We start from the raw sequence: 17,790 nt of genomic DNA on the forward strand, positions 1-17,790 counted from the left end.
AGAAAGAAAAAGAAAGAAGCAAACAGCTGGTTTTGTGTGGAAAACAAAGGACAGCTGTCAGGAGAAAACAAAATTGCAAATGAGGAAGTCTCAGAAAAATTTCTTCTAGATACAAAACACTCTTGCAGAGTGGCGAAAGGCAGGCTTGCCTCTTCAATGTATCCAAGATTATCTATCTTGGGAAGAGCCCAAGGGTAAATGGACTAACAGTCTGGAAATCACTTTTTAAAAGGATACAAGGCAGAGTATTCACCCAAGAATTAACAACTTTGTAGAGAATGGGGTGGAAAAGCTTTCCTTCAAGGCATTTTTCCTGGGGGGCGGAACACTGACCAATTTTTCTGCTGGGCTTCCTCTCTGGCATTTTCACAGTAAACACTTTTACTCTATTCTTTTCCTAGGCATGTATTTGATTCTGTTCAGCTTCATTCAATATTTTAGGAAATGAAAAAATAGTTCCCAATTGCGTAAGTCTTCCTTTAGCAGAAACTTCTTTTCCTGCTTGGCAACAACACTCCAGACATAATTTCTGCAGGTGGAGATGACCCACAGAACTCCCCATTCTTGGTACAGAACAGGTCTATGCAGGCTGGAAGGCTCACTCCACAGAACAGAGGTGGGTTTTAAGAGATGGCAGATGAACACAGGAAGGATACAGGCAAGGCATTTCTGCTTTCCCTGCTCACACCTGGATCTCCAACACACAGCATTGAAAACTTTTCTAGAAAGAGTCTCCTAAATTACCTGATTCTGCCTGAAGTCAAAGATAAGTGGATCCCAAAATAACCTGAGAAGAGAAATTCAACAGTCGAGAGAATTTCTAAATCATTTGCAAATTAGCTTCTGCTCCCAGCTTTTCAGGAAAGGAGGACTCTGGCGCCCCCTTTTCAGACATACACAGAAGTGCTAGGTGATGGCACACAATGTGTCAACAGGTTTCCCACTGCACAAATCTGCTGTGTAAAACTGGGATGAGAATTCACATAGGACTGCAACTGCCCAAAGCCATGAGGACAGAAAATCCTCACAGAACTTCAAAGCAGCCCATTGGGAAAGACAGGAAAAAGGAGCTGACCATTGGGGGGAAAAAAGGGTGGTAAACTCAAGAACAGCATTCTCTAATATCTGTTCACGTTTCCTAGACTTCGTTCAGTACCCAAACCAGATACAACAAATTATCAGATAAATGCCAGACAGGGACAGCAGCCACATGACCTACAAAACATCCAAATACTACATTGTAATTTCCCTAATTTATCACACTGGGCTAAGTAAGAGGCAAACAATGTAAGCCAAGTTCAATTTACAAAAAAATGCCTTAAAGCAACAAAACCGCATCCTATTTCTTATCCCTGTCCTAGTGTGTCAAACCTCACTAGCATAGGAGTGGGCTGCCCTTCTCGGTCTCTGCATTCTACAGGCGGGGTCTCCATCTCATCAGGAGTTTCCTTGTAGCTGCTCCTTAGCAACCTCCAGTCTGCCTTTTTCAGCCCACCTACAGATCCTGAGTAGCCACTGCTGCTTCCAGAACAAAGCTCTTTAAAACAGAAAAACAAGGTATGATTCAGTGACTGGCCTTTAGAGAGATCTTACCTCTGGGGCCTACAGTCCTGCCCCAAGTCCACCCTGCACCCATTCAGCTTCTCCTGACCTGGGCAGCCAGGCTGTAGAGACACAAGCATGGGCGGTTCCAGCAAGGCCAGGCACTCTACCTCTTCTTAATCCAAGGTGGCCACTCAGGCGAGCCCCGGCCTGCTTTGGCTGCCCTGGCAAGATGCTCATTAAGACTCTTTCTACAACTGATGCCCTGCAGAGTCCTGGGAAGAGACTCCATCACTGTCCCAGCCTGAATCACCCACAGACCTCTGAGATGACACTGGCCCGGGGGCGGGGGTATTACCACATCTGCTGAGCTCCAAAAGGAGCCCAAGCACCCATGCCCAAAGGCTACAGGTTACATCTCAAGCTTTTAAATAAAGAGTATGTTCTTAGGAATCACAAGTCATTGGCTTTAAAAAAACAACTCCTATAATGTAAAATATAAGCCCTGAAATAGAAAAATGTACAAAATGCAGACTACTAATAACTGAAAAGCTCATATGCACACAACAATTTCCAACAAAGACACAGCAATTTATAAAAACTAAGAAACAACAGAGGCCTATATATGTTTATAAACACAATTTCATTAGTCAAAGAAATAAAAATTAAAATAAAGCAAGTTCCCTTTGCCTTTTTTTTTGGTCTTTTTGAGACAGGGTCTCCCTGTAGCCCCAGCTGTCTTGGAACTCACTATGTAGACCAGGCTGGCCTTGAACTCACAGAGATCCACCTGCCTCTGCCTCCCGAGTGCTGGGATTAAAGGCGTGCGCTACCACGCCCGGCACAAGGTCTTTTTGTAAAAAAAAAAAAAAAAAAAAAATTTATTTTTCTTTTATGACTGTTATGTCTGCATGTATGTAAATGCACCCGGTTGTGCAGTGCCTGTAGAGGTCAAAAGGTCATTAGATTCTCTAGATCTAGAGTTATGGACAGTTGTTAACTGCCATGTGAGTGCTGGATTTTGAACCTGGGTCTTCTGCAAGAACAGCCAGTGCTCTTAATCACTGATCCATCTCTCCGGCCCCATAACAAGGTCTTTCTAGATTGGCATGGAACCATGATCCTCCTATCGAGGCTTCCCAGCTGCTGGTACTACAAAAGGGCAGCACCATACCAGACTTCCTGTTTGTGTGTCTCTCCTCCCTTCCTCCTGTCCCACCTTTCTTTCTCCCTCCATTTTTTTTGTTTTGTTTTGTTTTTACATTTATGGTACTAGGATGGAACCCAGGGCCTTCCACATGCTAAACAAGCACTCTGCCATGGAGCTACACCCTCAAAGCCAGATCATCTTGTTCCTTCCCTTCCACCATGTTGCCTCTTAAACAGTAAAGCCAAATGTTGAAGTCAAGATTAGCAAGCAAGTCTACAAAAAGTAGCTATCTTTTCTTAGATCCCCATCCCTAAAAAGGCATGCTTTCAAACTTACTTTTCTTTCTTTTTAAAAAAAAAAATTTTATTATTTTTATTTACTTTATGTGTATAAGTGTATTGCCTTCATGTGTGTAAGTGCACCTGTGTTGTGCAATGCCCAAGGAGGTCAGAGGAGGTCAGAAGAGGTCATCAGATTCCCATGGAACTGGAGTTACAGACGGTTGTTAGCCATCACGTGGGTGCTGGGATTTGAACTTGGGTCTTCTGCAAGAACAGCCAGTGTTCTTAATCACTAAGCCATCTCTCCAGCCCCAAACTTATTTTTCTTGAGATTTCAGTAGAACTATTACCACACACCTGTGTGGTAATAATCTGTGTTGTTTTGCTTGGAAATTCAAATAAGACTTGTAAATATTCTAAATGATTAAACATATGCCATTCACTGTCTAGCAATACCACAGTATCTGTTCCAGGGCAATTATATTAAACAGCTACATTTCTTTTTTTTTTTTTTTTGGTCTTTTTGAGACAGGGTCTCCCTATAGCCCCAGCTGTGCAAGCAAAATTGAATATCCTTTATCCAAAGTGCTTGGGACCAAAAGTATTTTAGATATCTTGGGGTTGGGACCCAAGTCTAAACATGTTTCACATGCCTCCTATACACTCAGCCTGAAGGTAATTTTATACAATATACTGAAGGTACCCAAGTTCTGGCTGCAATCTGTCACAAGGTCAGGTGTGAAACACTCTACCTGCAGAGTCATGATGCTCAAGTTTCAGATAAGGAACACTTCACACTTCAAAGAGAAGATGCTCAACCTGTAGTTTAACTTGAACCTAAGTTTTTCTGAAAGAATAATTCAGAACAAAATTTGAAATGCCTCGTGAATATTTCACAACTTATTACTTGTTCTATATGTTTAAAAACACTTGCACTAACATGGCTGGGGGTAGTTTTGTCTCTTGTTTTTTTTTTTTTTTAACATGTTCTTTTAATATGTCAGTGTTTACTTATAAAATACTAAAACAGCAATCTATAATTGATGTTATTAGACATGCTAAAGAAATACTAAAAGACGGAAATGCTTTTCTAAAATGTGCTGCCTAATCAACTCTAGAAAGTCAGCAGGAGGAAATCTGCGTCTTCTAATAAGATCTATGCTCATAAAGTCAGACTGGGGAAAGCAAAGATACTTACTGAAGGTCCTCTAAGTCCCAGTCCTGAGGTCAAGTATTAGGGGCAGTTCTCATGAGGTCAATTATTAGGGGCAGTTCTCATGAGGTCAAGTATTAGGGGCAGTTCTCATGAGGTCAAAGTATTAGGGGCAGTTCTCCATTTGACTAGAAAACCAGGGTTCCACTCGTTTCAAATAATTTTCTTAGGGCAAAACAGGTAAGAAGACAAATTAAGGCAGGGCATGGTGGTGCATACCTTTAATCCAAGCATTTGAAAAGCTGGGGCAGGATGATATTCTCTGTGAGTTTGAGGTCAGCCTGGGCTACAAAGTAAGTTCCATGCCAGTCAGGGCTACATATTAAGACTCTGTCTCAAAAAAACAGTAACAAAAAAGAAGTGAAGATTTAAACCTAGGTCTGGAGGCTAGGAAACTCAGGCACTACTCAGAAGCAACTTGAAGCATGCCAGTTAGCCAGGCTATGGGAACACACGACTACCCAGGAAGGGCACAGCTCTAAACTCCTACTTTCCCTGGGCATATTACTCTGAGGCACCACAAGCCTGCCATGCTGATCCAGGAGGCAACATCTCTTCCAGCCCAAGATGCCCCTCCCTGCCTTATAAACTGTGGAGCAGCTATCCTGGCTTCCTTTTCTCATAGTCAGTGGCTCATTCAGTAGCTCTGTGCAGGCTGAACAAGACACTGCACGCAAAGCTGAATGCTGGGGACATAGTAAAAGCTCAATAAAAGCTAGTTATTGTAATGACTTTGGGACTGCCCTCCAGCAGTGATTCGATAAGTTACTCTCAACAAATCCCTGGGCAGGCAGGTTTAATGGGAGCCGAGGTGTTCAAAATTTCTTCTCTCAAAGTCATGAAATTCTGAGAGCAGGAAATGGATTCCCACTGGTTTTCCCGAAATCAATTTAACCAAATCTTCACAGGGAAAAAGCTGCTTCTGCTAAGGAGAGGTCTGTTTTAAGCATCCAAGGACCTGTTTGCCACCACGGCCTGCCAAGGTAGAGGATGTGTGCAGCAATAAAGGAGTCACCGCCGAACTTTCTAATCCATCAGTGTCAGCTCTCCCTGGCAGAGCGCTTACTCACACTTGCTCATTGTTAGTCAACTGGCCACTCTTCCTGGGGAAAATTCGGTGCTTTCCACAGACCTACGGATGGAGGTCATTTTTCACTCCGTTCCTGCCTACAAGGCCTTGTCTCCTGGTACTGGTGCTTGTACTGGGGCCAACAATGCCAACGTGTGAAAAGTTGATTTATGAATATAAAACAATGCTGGTGCCAGGGGACTGCGCTCAGCCACTAGAGAGCAGTGGAGCACCTCTCCCAGCCCAGGAAGATAGAGCCACAGACTTGAAAAGGTTTAATTGTATGCATGCATTTCATTATAAACCCTGGCCAAAAGCTTTGGAGGCAAGCTCGGCAGGGCAAGCAATCAGACAATCTTGCACTGCTTGCTGAAATCCAGTTTTGTCCTTTGTCAGCATAAACAGTTTAATTTGATGTTTTCACTCCTGAGTAAGCACTGAGTATTACATTTAAACCCTCGTGAGGGGAAGAGTACTTCCTTTTCATCAACAAATGTACTTCAATGTCAGAGTCTACTTTTAATTCTCAATGACTTTTTAAAAATATATTACATTTAACACGCTGAAAACGTATATATTCTCCATCACCCAACACTTTTCACTCAAAAACTAGTATCTCAAACAAGGCAGTTCCTTCTCTAAATGTGATGTACTTGTAAGTAAATAATTTAAGACACCACTTGAAGGCAACAGACATTTTCCTTATAATTGTAACTGTACAGCCTCACAGACTTAATAAACACTTATTCCAATATTAAAAACTGGGGCATCACAGCTTAAAATGTGTGAGGTTTTATTTTATTAATAATGTATTTTGCTGAAATGTCACAAGGTATGGAGAGAAAATGTTGTCTTAAAACAGAGGCTCCAGGGGCTGGAGAGAAGGCTCAGCGGTTAAGAACACTCACTGTTCAACCCAGGTTCGAATCCCAGCACCCACATGGCAGCTAACAACTGTCCGTAACTCCAGTTCTAGGGGATCCGACAGCCTCTTCTGTCCTCCACAGGCACTGCACGACACAGGTGCACTTACCTACATGCAGGCAATACACGCATACAGAGCGCTGACTGCTCTTGCAGAGGACTCAGGTTCGAATCCCAGCACCCACATGGCAGCTAACAACCATCCATAACTCCAGTTCCAGGGGATCTGATGCACCCTTCTGACTCCTCCACAGACTGCACGACACAGGTGCACTTACCTACATGCAGGCAATACACGCATACACATAAAATAATAAATAAAAATTTAAAAGAATAAAAATATAAAAAAAAACCAGGGGCATCACCTAGGCCCATGTTTGTGGGCTAAGATGGAGGGTGAAAAAGACCTCAAGATATGCCTGTCCTCTTCGTCACCCACAGGCAGACACCAGAACAGGTATGGAAAGGGAGAAAGCCTAAGGGACAGGTCTCTCGTTGCAAAACTACTTCCCAAGCTGCACGTTAATCTACTCCCTCAAGAACAAAGGAAGCAGAGGTTTTAGTAATTTATAAGGCATGCCTAGCTTTAATCATAAATAAACCATATTTGCAAACAAGAAATTCTATTTACTGAACAACAACAAAAACAGTTGTATATATTTTTCATTTAACTCATCTGTATCTTCTTTTCAGACACTGAAACAATTTAAACTCAGAGACGTGAAGAAACCCACTCAAAACCACACAGCTAGAAATGGCAGAAAGAGAGCCTCGTCTAGGTCTGGGTGGAAGCACAAACCTCATTCTCTGAACTACCCAGTGATGCAGAGTGACTTTCCACTCAGCCTGACCTAAACTCAGAGAGTAGAAGACCAGCAAGCTAGGTAATGAGAATAAAGGCACCTTTCTTTAGCTGGCCCAATCCTGAGACAAGAGCAGGTAAAGAGGAATTAGTTAACCTCACTCTCTCTGAAGTGGGGTTTAAAGCAAAGAACTTAAAACTGTGAGCATTTCATCTAACTGATCTAAAAGTACTCCTGGCAAGGGCTTTTATTTGTTGTGGATAGACTAAGGACTGAACTCAAACTCGAAAAGACTACATGAAAAAAATGTCAGCTCTCAAAAAAAGAAAAGAATAACACCCTACACATTAATTCAGTACTTCACTATTTGACCTACAAGAGACAATTTTTTCCTCCCCCAGGCTCACCCCCACAGAACGAAGAACAAAATCAAAGCCCACTCCAATTAGAACAATTAAGAACTGGCAAGAGCTATATTATACTGTTCCAGGTAACAATATTATGAATTTTAGAAGGAAAAGTTTTCTCATATCTAACCTAATGGCACCATCTATTGGCTTAGTACCATCTTTGCAGCAACCAAGTGAGATAAGAGTTTAACAACCATGGGCTTTTGGTTCACACTTGGTTTTTTTCTGGCACTCCACAGTGATAGAAATCAAAATCTTAAATCCATGCACTACACATTTTAAATCTTCTAAAATGGACCTTACTTGTATCAATCATAGCTGGGAAAAGTGCCAGAGAAATCTTAGCACCCAGAACTGCACAGAAAATATGTTGGCACTAAAGTCACTGAAATATCACACACCATGGGGCTGGAGAGATGGCTCAGTGGTTAAAAATACTGGTTGTTCTTGCAGAAGACCTGCGTTCGGACCCCAGCACCCACATGGCAGCTAACAACTGTCCGTAACTCCAGTCCTAGGGGATCCGACAGCCTCTTCTGACCTCCGTGGGCATTGCACGACACGGGTACACTTACCTACATGCAGGCAATACACGCATACACATAAAATAAAAATAATAAATAAAAATAAGAAAAAAAAAAAGAAAGAAATATCACACACCAAACATCTACTAGGGACTATACAACAAGGGTTTCCACCCAGGTGTCCCACTGCACCTTCATACCCTTCTCAGAGTGCAGGTCCTCTGGTCACTTTTGTTCTCCTTTGAGGTCTCACTGTGTAGCTCAGTCTGGCCCAGAGCTTACTGTGTAGCCCTGCTCTAATCCTCCTGCCTCAGCTTTCAGAGTGCTGGGATTATAGGTATGCATCCCCACACTCAGCTTCTAGTCACCATTGCACAGCAGAAATCAAGGTTCACAGACAACCAGGGAACTTTGGACTGAGATTTAAAGCTAGATTGACTTCAAGACCAACTCTTTTCACTAAACCTCAAAAAGTGGCACCAAGAGCACACACAGATAAACTGAACAGCGCTTTCCAGTGTGGTCACATGTACACAGCATCCCGGCACCATACTAACCTTGATCTTCCCGAGATAAGAAGGGATGTTCAATTTTCAGTCCTGCCAAAAATCACCATCACAACCACAAAACCACATCAGCTTCATTTTTTAAGTAACAGATCTCAAGTTCCAAGGTTAAGACCAAGCAGAGCCAGGACGAAAACCAGGGTTTACACCACTTCTTCCAGGGTTCTAAGCTCTACCTCAGGTACCTCCTGGAAAGGCCCCTCAGGGCCGTCCCTGGCTGTCTGTACAAAGCATCCAAGAATAAGGTTTCTAGACCAGCACTGAGCCTTCTTGGCAGCCCCTGGCTCCAGGGCACAGGGCCTCCAATGTAGAAAAAAGAATTTCCGGCAACCTTTCAATGCTGAAGTCCACTGACTTATCTTCTGAGAGGGCACATATAAAGGCCCAAGAACTAAACACAGGGACAATTAAATTCACACCTGACTTGGGAACTGAAATGAATACTTAAGATACATCTTGCCATCCAGAGGCATGAGAATTTGATGAGGGTAACTTTCAAATTACGTCATGTAGAGACATCATAACATCTACACAGCATGTGTGGTGGCACATGTCTGTCACCCCACATTTGGGAGGCTGAGGTAGGAAATCAGAAGTCTGAGACCAGCTTGGGATACAAGACCCTCTCCAAAGTGTATATGTGTTGGGGGAGGGGAGAACACATGGACACAAAGGATGTGCTTGAGCGGAAAATATGGAGAAAACAAGTCTCAACTTCCCTATCCATGTTCCAGCTTAATCTGGGATTATTCTGTCCGTAAGGTGAGACACCCAGTTTGCTTCTGCCTCTGTCCCCCATCTTAACTGCTCAGGGGCCCTGTGAACTGGGACTTGGTAGGTACACCCTAATAATTAGGAAACTGTGTACTCAGCTTCTCTGGAGATAGACTCTTCCTAGATGGCCCTGGCAGTGACCCCAAGTCTCCCTAATGGTGCATACCAATGTTTAGTCCTTAAGTCAGTGTTCCTAAATTGTCCAAGGGCCTCATTTCCAGGAATGTCATGCTTGAGATTTTATTCATGTTAATTCTCTATGTGGATAAGCAGGCAAAATAAAAATTTTATACACCTTGCCAATGCTGCTACAAGGAACACTGCCAACCTAACAGCAAAAGATGGTCCCCAAGCTTCTTCTGACACTACTTCAGCCTACCTAATAAAGAAAAGCTGGCAAGTTCATAGAATAAGCTAATTAATCTGAGAATTAAGAGCCCACATTTTGTCTATTTAAAAAAAATGACTAAAACCTTCTCCCTTTTTTAATAAAGAAAAGCCAGAGAATCTTGCTCAGCTTCCAAAAATCACATTGGCAGTATCTTCCAAATTAGGGAAGTCAGTAAGAGAGAAACCTTGGAGTTGCCATTCTAACTTACTTCCTTGCTATGTAACCATGGCAAGGAGCCTCTGGGAGCCTCAGTCTTCTCATCTGTAGGGCAAGGGCAGCAGCAGTGCAGCACCTCACCACAGCTGATACTCCACTGCCAACATGCTTGGGACAGGGCCAGGCCACAAGGTACTCAATACACTCATCTCCCTGGTGACCCTCTGCAAGGCCAGGCCTTAGAAAGACACCCAGATCAGTGAGTGAAGCAGATCACCTGTGCCAGCAGGTCAAATGAGCAAGATGGGTGACATCTACTCAACAGAACTAAATAGGAGCCTCCAGGCACCTGGCAAGTTGCCCACACTGGCCCATGGGCAGGCAAACTTCTAATACCCTTTTTTAGGAGTAATTTGTGGCTGTCAGTGCTTACTGTCAAATCACTCAGGAAAGGGAAAAAAAAGAGATTAATTATAAAAGTTTGCTTTTACTTCTCATAATAAGCTCATAATTTGAGTAAACATGAGAATTCAAATGAAGGACTTGTCTTTTCACTCAAGCTATACTTAAAAAGGGCCTTGATCTCTGACTGCCCCCAAGATGTTAACATCCCACGGGAACATTACACTGAGGATGGCCCTCTACTTGGTCCATCATGTGAGGTGGGCTCACCTACAATGCTAGTAACATGAATTAAAACAAAACTCATCAAACTTGAATGCTTCTGGAGTTCTCACTCAACAGCAAGCTCCCCACTCCCTCCAAAGGACAGAAAGGGGAATGAAGGGGAAGCAGCAGAAGGTAGAGACAGAAATGGGAACCAGGTTAGGATGGAAAGGGCCTACACAGCTACTGTCACAGAACAACGGCTAAAGAAACCACAGGAGTGACAGACAAAGCCCAGGGCAGTGCAAAACTGGACTTCACATGCTTGGCAAAGCATTCCTCTCCACAATGGACTTGAACTGAAAGAAACAAAACATAAAACCACATTGTTTTGGGGCCATAGAATTATGGATTTTTTTTTAATTTCCTTTGCTACAAAGGTCTTTCAGTAAATACTGCTGCTTTTTTTTTTTTTTTTGACATGTAGGGTAGAAAATATACACACAAGGAACAAATAAATGCCCTTTGGACAAATAATTTTATTAGTCAGAAGCAACGTTTATAGCTTAATGAAACAACCTGTAAGATGATCGCATCACAGCAGCTACGTTGTACTGGAGCCTGCCTGAGAAGGAAGTCAAAGGCTCAAATCCCAGCATTGCCCCTCACAGGCTGAGTGCTAATATAGCTAAGCTACTAAGTCTTTCTAAGCTTCAGGTTTCTCATCAATAAAACATCAATAACAGAATCATTTGTATGGAATTTTAACTGAAAATATGAAAGAACCCAGCAGACTCTCTAATAGACATGCATAAATATGCCTTTAATTCAAAATAATATTAGCTTCAATCAACCAAAAAAGGGCCCACCACATAAATGATGTTTTATGCTATTCTCTTACAGCTAACCTGGAGCCATATACATACACAGAACTTAATCTAAACACAACTCTACTTTAGTACTGTGAACTGCTAATTCACAGTGAACAGCAACTGAAGTTACTAAGTTTCAGACACTTACTGGCACAAACAAGTTAGAGAAGCAAGCTGCTTGGAGACTTGAGGGAAAACCGATTCTGCTTTCAGAGATCACAAAGGTTTTCAGGGACAGGAGGGACAAAAGCAAGACAGATAAAACCTGAAGGAGGAGAGTTTGGCTAAGGTCGGAGTCCTGGAATCAGAACAGGTCACCACCATGTGGGGGAGGGAACGGCTTCAGTATGGACTTAGGTGATGGGGAGGCTGCTCCTGCAGTTACTGGCAACCTGCCAGTGGCAGTGAGAGACTGCTCAGGCAAGGACTCAGGGATTGCAGCCACAGAGCTCCAGAATATACACAGAAGTGGGAAACGGTTGAGACTGTAAAGGTAGCTAGTCCAGGTAGAGGAGCTACTGCCACATTGCAGCCAACAGCCAGCAGGTACTGGCACTGAGGAAGACAGCAGAAAACCAACACCAGATACCCAGGATCTGGCCTGTGGGCTGGCAGATTTCTGAATGCTTTCCATAATGACAGGTCATCCTTACTGACTTGGGACCTGTCCACACCCTCCACATGTCTGGTCAGAATGCCTTTCCCTCCCTGCCCGAGCCTCCCTCATGCCAATGCTCCCTTCGGCTGTCAGGCTGCTGTCTCACAAGCAAATCTAATCCTGTCACTGCCTGGCTAGCATCAGCTGAGAACCTCCAGGACCAAACAAACAGCTCAGCCTGCAGCATCTGAACCCCATTTGGCCTTACTTTTCAGCCTCTCCTCTGCCCTATCCTCCCAACAGCCATTCATCTTCACCTCTTCCCATTTTTGCTTCTGTTAGGCCCCCTAGATGGAGCCCTCCCCTAGCCCCCAGCCCTGCTCTTGCCTCACCTCCAGTGAAGCCAGCCTTCATGCTCCATGGGAGCTGAGATCACTGCAGGGCCTGAGGAGCCTTTCCCTCAGGTAGGACAAGGCAGCTACTCAGCCCTGTGTTCTTCCTACTTTTCCCTTTGTTAATCTGGCAAGAACACCCAGTGTTGGGAAGGCAGCTAGAGAAAGGCATCTTCGTGTTTTCTTGGTGGGAGAGTAAACTCGCACCATCTTCTTGGAAGGCAATGTGGCAAGAGCTCTTGAAAGGTAAAACGGCCTGTATGGCTTGCCATCTGTCACTTCTGGGGGCTGTCTGAGCAGCAGCTGTACTTCCTTCCTATGTCTGGGGAACCACACCCCACATGAGCAGAGGCTAAGCTTTACCTTCTCCTGTACAGAGAGCTCTCTGGCAGTGAAAGGGCCTGCAGGATCAATCAGCTCAGAGACTGATGGGTCCTCTTCAGCAGCTCTGCAGATGGGTTCCTGCACTCACCTGTGAGGCCATTCTGAAGTGGATTTCTTTCTTATACTGCCCTTGGCCCCAAACCTAGTTCTTGCCCTCCCAGCTATGCAACCCTAAAACAACAATAAAAAAAAATCCTTTTCCTTGAATTATGTTAATGACTCTACTGCTTATAACAGAATTCTAACAGAAACATAAACACATCCTAATTGTGCTGGATAGCTTCTGTTACCAACTTGATACACGTGGGTGGAGGGACTGTCTCCATTGGACAGGCCTGTGGCCTGTGGCCATGTCTGTGGGACATTCTGAATTGGGTGATATGGAGGGCCCAGCCCACTATAGGTGGTGCCACCTCTGGGCAGGTAGCCCTGTGTTGTATAAGAAAGCAGGCTGAGCATAGACCAGAGGAATAATCTAGTAAAGCAGGGTTCTTCCATGGTCTGTGCTTCAGCTCCTGCCTTCAGGTTCCTGCCCTGAGTTCCTGCCTTGGTCTCCCTCAGTGATGAACCTGGGAGAGGTAAGATAAAATAGACCCTTTCCCTCACAAGTTGGTTTTGGTCAGTGTTTTCATCACCACAGTTGGAAGGAAACTAGAACACTAATCCAGAAATTCTACTTCTGGGGATGTCTACCAAGTATGTAGTTACCCAAATCCATAGATATATTGCTGGAAACTTTGAAAATCAAAACATCAATAGTAGACTCAGTCTGTAAATAATAGCACAGTCATATAAAGTAACTGCCTACATGACCTCTCCAGAGGTCAGAAATGATTCTCTCCAAATCATTTAGACGCACAGAGGTACAAAATTCTCTTCAAAACAAAGTTAGAGAGGGGTACAATTGCAGCTCAGTGACAGAGCACTTTCCTAACATGTACAAGGCACCACAAAAAAATCAATCAATCAGTCAATCAATCAATCTAGGGGAGTACAACATGACTTTGTTTTTTGGTTTTTTTTTTTTAAAAAAAGGACAAACAGCCAGGCACGGTGGCACTTACCTTCGATCCCAGCACTTGGGAGGCAGAGGCAGGCAGATCTCTGTGAGTTCAAGGCCAGTCTGATCTACATGGTGAGTTCCAAGCCAGCTGGATCCTGTCTCCAAAAAAAACAAAAAAAAAACAAAAAACAAATACACAGGCAGACAAATGAGTCATAGAGATAGGTCAAGGTGTATGATAAAATATTTTCTGGGTAAAAACAAGACTATGACCCTAACAGTAGTAAGTCTGAAGGACAGGTATGAAGCAGACTTATTTTTCCTATAGTACTCTGGCCCTCTTGAGTGTTCTGTCGTGTTAGTAAACTACTTAGACTGTGTTTTCATGTCACTTGATCAGAAAGGACTTCCCAAGCAGCCATCACCCACATATCCCTTCCTACCGTTCCTTATCACTGTCCCTTCTCTGATATCAGTGTTTTTTCAGAGTTCATGTATTTACCTCTTGATGTCTTTCTGTACCACAAGGCGACAGGCTAGGAGGTAGCACTGTGTTGAGCACTATGTTCCGAGCACCAAGCACATGCCTAACACTAGTACTGCTAAGTAAGTACCTGGTAAATCAATGAAAGAGCCTTATTCTCCTTTGAAGGCTCAGCTCAAGTGAAGCAAAGCTTTTCCTATATTTTCTCCCTGCCCCAGTTTAGAAGTGACCCTTTCTCCCATGGGTCCCATTTGCCTTTGTACCTACTATCTTTGTTGACATCTCTGTCTCCCTTTTAAGACTGTGCATGTCTGTAAAGGCATGTCTGTAAAGGCATGCATGTCTGTAAAGGCACTCAATAAACAGTTGAAGAACAAATGAACAGATGAATAAACTTAAAATCTCAAAGTAACAACTTACTTGCATGTTAAATCAATGTTACTAATGGCTCATTCTTTATTCGGTCCTCTAGGACAGCAAGGGCAGACTGTGTAGAATAAGTGGTTCACAACAGTCTACCAACTCATAGCTATGGACAAATTGTCTTGAACTCAAACTAGGCTTATAGCACCACAAAATCATGGTAGGCAAGGACAGAACACAAGCAAAATGAGCCTTGAAAACTTACTTCATACAACTTTTTCTAAATTCAGCTTGTAAGACAAAATACTACAGTTCCAATGCAAAACAAAGGAATTCAATTTCTCATTTTAAAAGTGAAGCTGCTTTGCATGAATGTTAAATTTCCTGAACTTGATGACTTTATCAAGATGGAGCAGACAGGCCTCCTGAAGGATTTAGAGGTGAGGGTTACAGTGTCAGCTACTTACTCTCACAGGGTCCCACATAAAACAAAGACAGCAATGATACACACGAGGAGTGAACGAACACAGGAATGTATGAACTGACAGGTCTAAGCAAAGTCTGACGTTCCTGTGCACTGTTACTTTCCTGCAAGTCTGAAACTTTTCAAATAAAAAATAATGAAACCACTTAATGGAAAAGATTAAGCAGATCTGGTGGTACAGGTCTAATAACCCCAGTTACTCATGAGGCAAAAGCAGGATACTCAAAGCTACATTGAGCAACTCAGTAAGACTGTCTCAAAATAAAAAGAGGGGCTTGGGATACAGCTCAGTAATAGAGGACTTGTCTAGCATACAAAAAGCCCTAGATTCAATCTTAGGTACTACCAAAAAATTATTTTATTACTGGTATTAGAGGGGGAGAAACACAACAATACTTCAACAGAAATAAAACAGTTGAAGATCAGGGAAATTTTTAAATGATAGTATCCTCATTTTAAGATAATACAAAGATGCATCCACATAGCCAAGCATATAGTACACAACTACAATCACAGTACTTGGGAGGTAGAGGCAGGAGGACCAGGAGTTCAAAGCCATAGTGAATTTGAAGCCTGGACTACATGAGACTGTCTAAAACAAAACAAACAAAAATAATAATTACAAAGATCCACCCACTTGGTAAGGTAAATCATTCTTCCCAGTATAGAGGGAGCACATGCTGTAAGAAGCCTCACACAAGAGTGGGTTAACAATGGAAAGCTAAATCTCCAACTGTACAAGACGACCGAGACAGAAAAGGCAAGCGGCAAATGGCAAGGAACATAGCAGCCATACACAACTGTTCCAGCTTCTGGATCTAAACAATGTGACTTGGAAAGTTAATGAACTTTAGAGTCTGAAAATTTCAATTCTTCTAAACACAACTTTATCTCTTTCAAAAAAATGGTTTCTGTCAGGCCTAGTGGCACACACTTTTAACCCCAGCATTCAGAGAGTAGAGGCAAGTAGATCTCTGTGAGTTCAAGGCCAGCTTGGTCTACATAGCATGTTCTATGCCAGCTATACAGAGAGACCCTGTCTCAAAAAACAAAAAACAAGGGGGTTAGAGAGATGGCTCAATGGTTAAGAGCCCTGGCTGCTTTGGCAGAGGACCCAGGTTTGGTTCCCAGTACCCACACGGTGGCCAACAACTGTCCCTAACTCCAGTTCCAGGGGATCTGATGCCCTCTTCTGACCTCCGTAGGCAACGCACAACACAGGTGCACTTACATACATGCAGGCAAAACATACATACACATAAGATAAAAATAAAATTTAAAAAATAACAGAAAGATTTTTAGTTTTTTTTCTTTTTAAACAATTCTTATCTAGAAGTTGGTGCTAAACCAGAAACATAAAAGACTAATCCAGGGGCTGGAGAGATGGCTCAGCGGTTAAGAACACCGAATGCTCATGCAGAAGACCCAGGTTCGAATCCCAGCATCCACATGACAGCTAACAACTGTCCATAACTCCAGTCCCCGGGGATCCGACAGCCTCTTCTGTCCTCCGCAGGCATTGCACAACATGGGTGCACTTACCTACATGCAGGCAATACATGCATACACATTAAAAAAATAAATGAATAAGTTGCTTCCCTGGGCCTGCAGGACCCGCTGCAGGCCTCTCACCTACCGGCAGGCCTCTCTCCAGGGTTGGACTTGCACTCTTAAAGAGCAGCCATAATCCTCTGAGTGATTGCATTAATTACTGATTGTCATTAACTCACTGGAAGATTTGTTTATAGGAACTTGTAGGACCCATTTTGGTTTTATTGAAATGTGGTCTAAATATAAATTAGCTATAGATATTATGTGCTTCTGCTGAATCAAAAATGTTTATCAGCCTTGTGGAAAAATTCGTAAGTTTACTCATTCATCACTGTAGATGATTATAATGAATACATTTACAAAATAAGAAGATTGGGATTATTTTCCTGTCAACTTGAAAATTGTCCCTATGTGCATAAATGAGAGATTTCCCATAATTCCATCAGAGTAATACACTTGCTTTAATTCTTAAGCATGTGAACATAATATAAAAATATATGCTGAATTACCTTTAAAGAATGCATTCAAAGCCATTTTAAATGTGTTTCTATTTGTAAGACTATATACTAAGAAAATGGTTCTATTATGCTTACTATTCTATTCTGGTAGTAAAGGTATTCTTAAGAATTTGCAAGTACTTTGACTTTCAGAACTGAATGAGAGAATTGTTTAATCACCCTGCTGTTCCTTTGGTGCAGTACAATAAAATTCTGAAATTAAGAAAAAAAAATAATAATAAAAATAAATAAAAAGATTTCAGGAGGTAAGATTCACAAAGTGAATTTAAATATTTTATTTATTGCTTTTGAGTGTATGAGTGTGCTGTCTGCATGTATGTAAGTGCACCCATGCTGTGCAATGCCTGTGGAGGTCAAAAGAGGATAAATAAAATATTATTTTTAAAGACTAATCCAAAAAGATTACTGCTGTTTTTAAGCCAGGCACTAGAGCAGCTTTTCCCTGCACACCATACACTATTTCTAATCACAACAACTTGGTGCAGAGGTATTGGCATTTTAGATAGGAAACTGAGGTTCAGGGAGGAACCGAACAACACAATTCCTCAGAGATTAGGTAGTAAAGGAGGACCCCCATCACTCTAGTTTCAAATAGAGCTTCTCAGGCAGTTAAAATGGCTCAACAGGTAAAGGTACTTGCTATCAAGTATGACAACCTGAGTTTGATTCCCAGAACCCACAGAGTGGGAGAAGAAAACTGACTCCTACAAGTTGTCCTCTGACTTCCATAAG

The 17,790-nt window shown here is 42.6% G+C and overlaps 1 protein-coding gene across 1 annotated transcript in view; it reads right to left on the reverse strand.

Annotated features, from left to right (window-relative positions):
* Positions 1 to 17,790, reverse strand: part of Psmb7 (proteasome subunit beta 7) — a 60,111-nt gene that overhangs the window by 29,664 nt on the left and 12,657 nt on the right. The window lies entirely within an intron of this gene.

This window comes from Nannospalax galili, unplaced genomic scaffold (genome assembly GCF_000622305.1).
Source record: "Nannospalax galili isolate Female #2095 unplaced genomic scaffold, S.galili_v1.0 scaffold290, whole genome shotgun sequence".
In the NCBI taxonomy this organism is placed as follows: Eukaryota; Metazoa; Chordata; class Mammalia; order Rodentia; family Spalacidae; genus Nannospalax; species Nannospalax galili.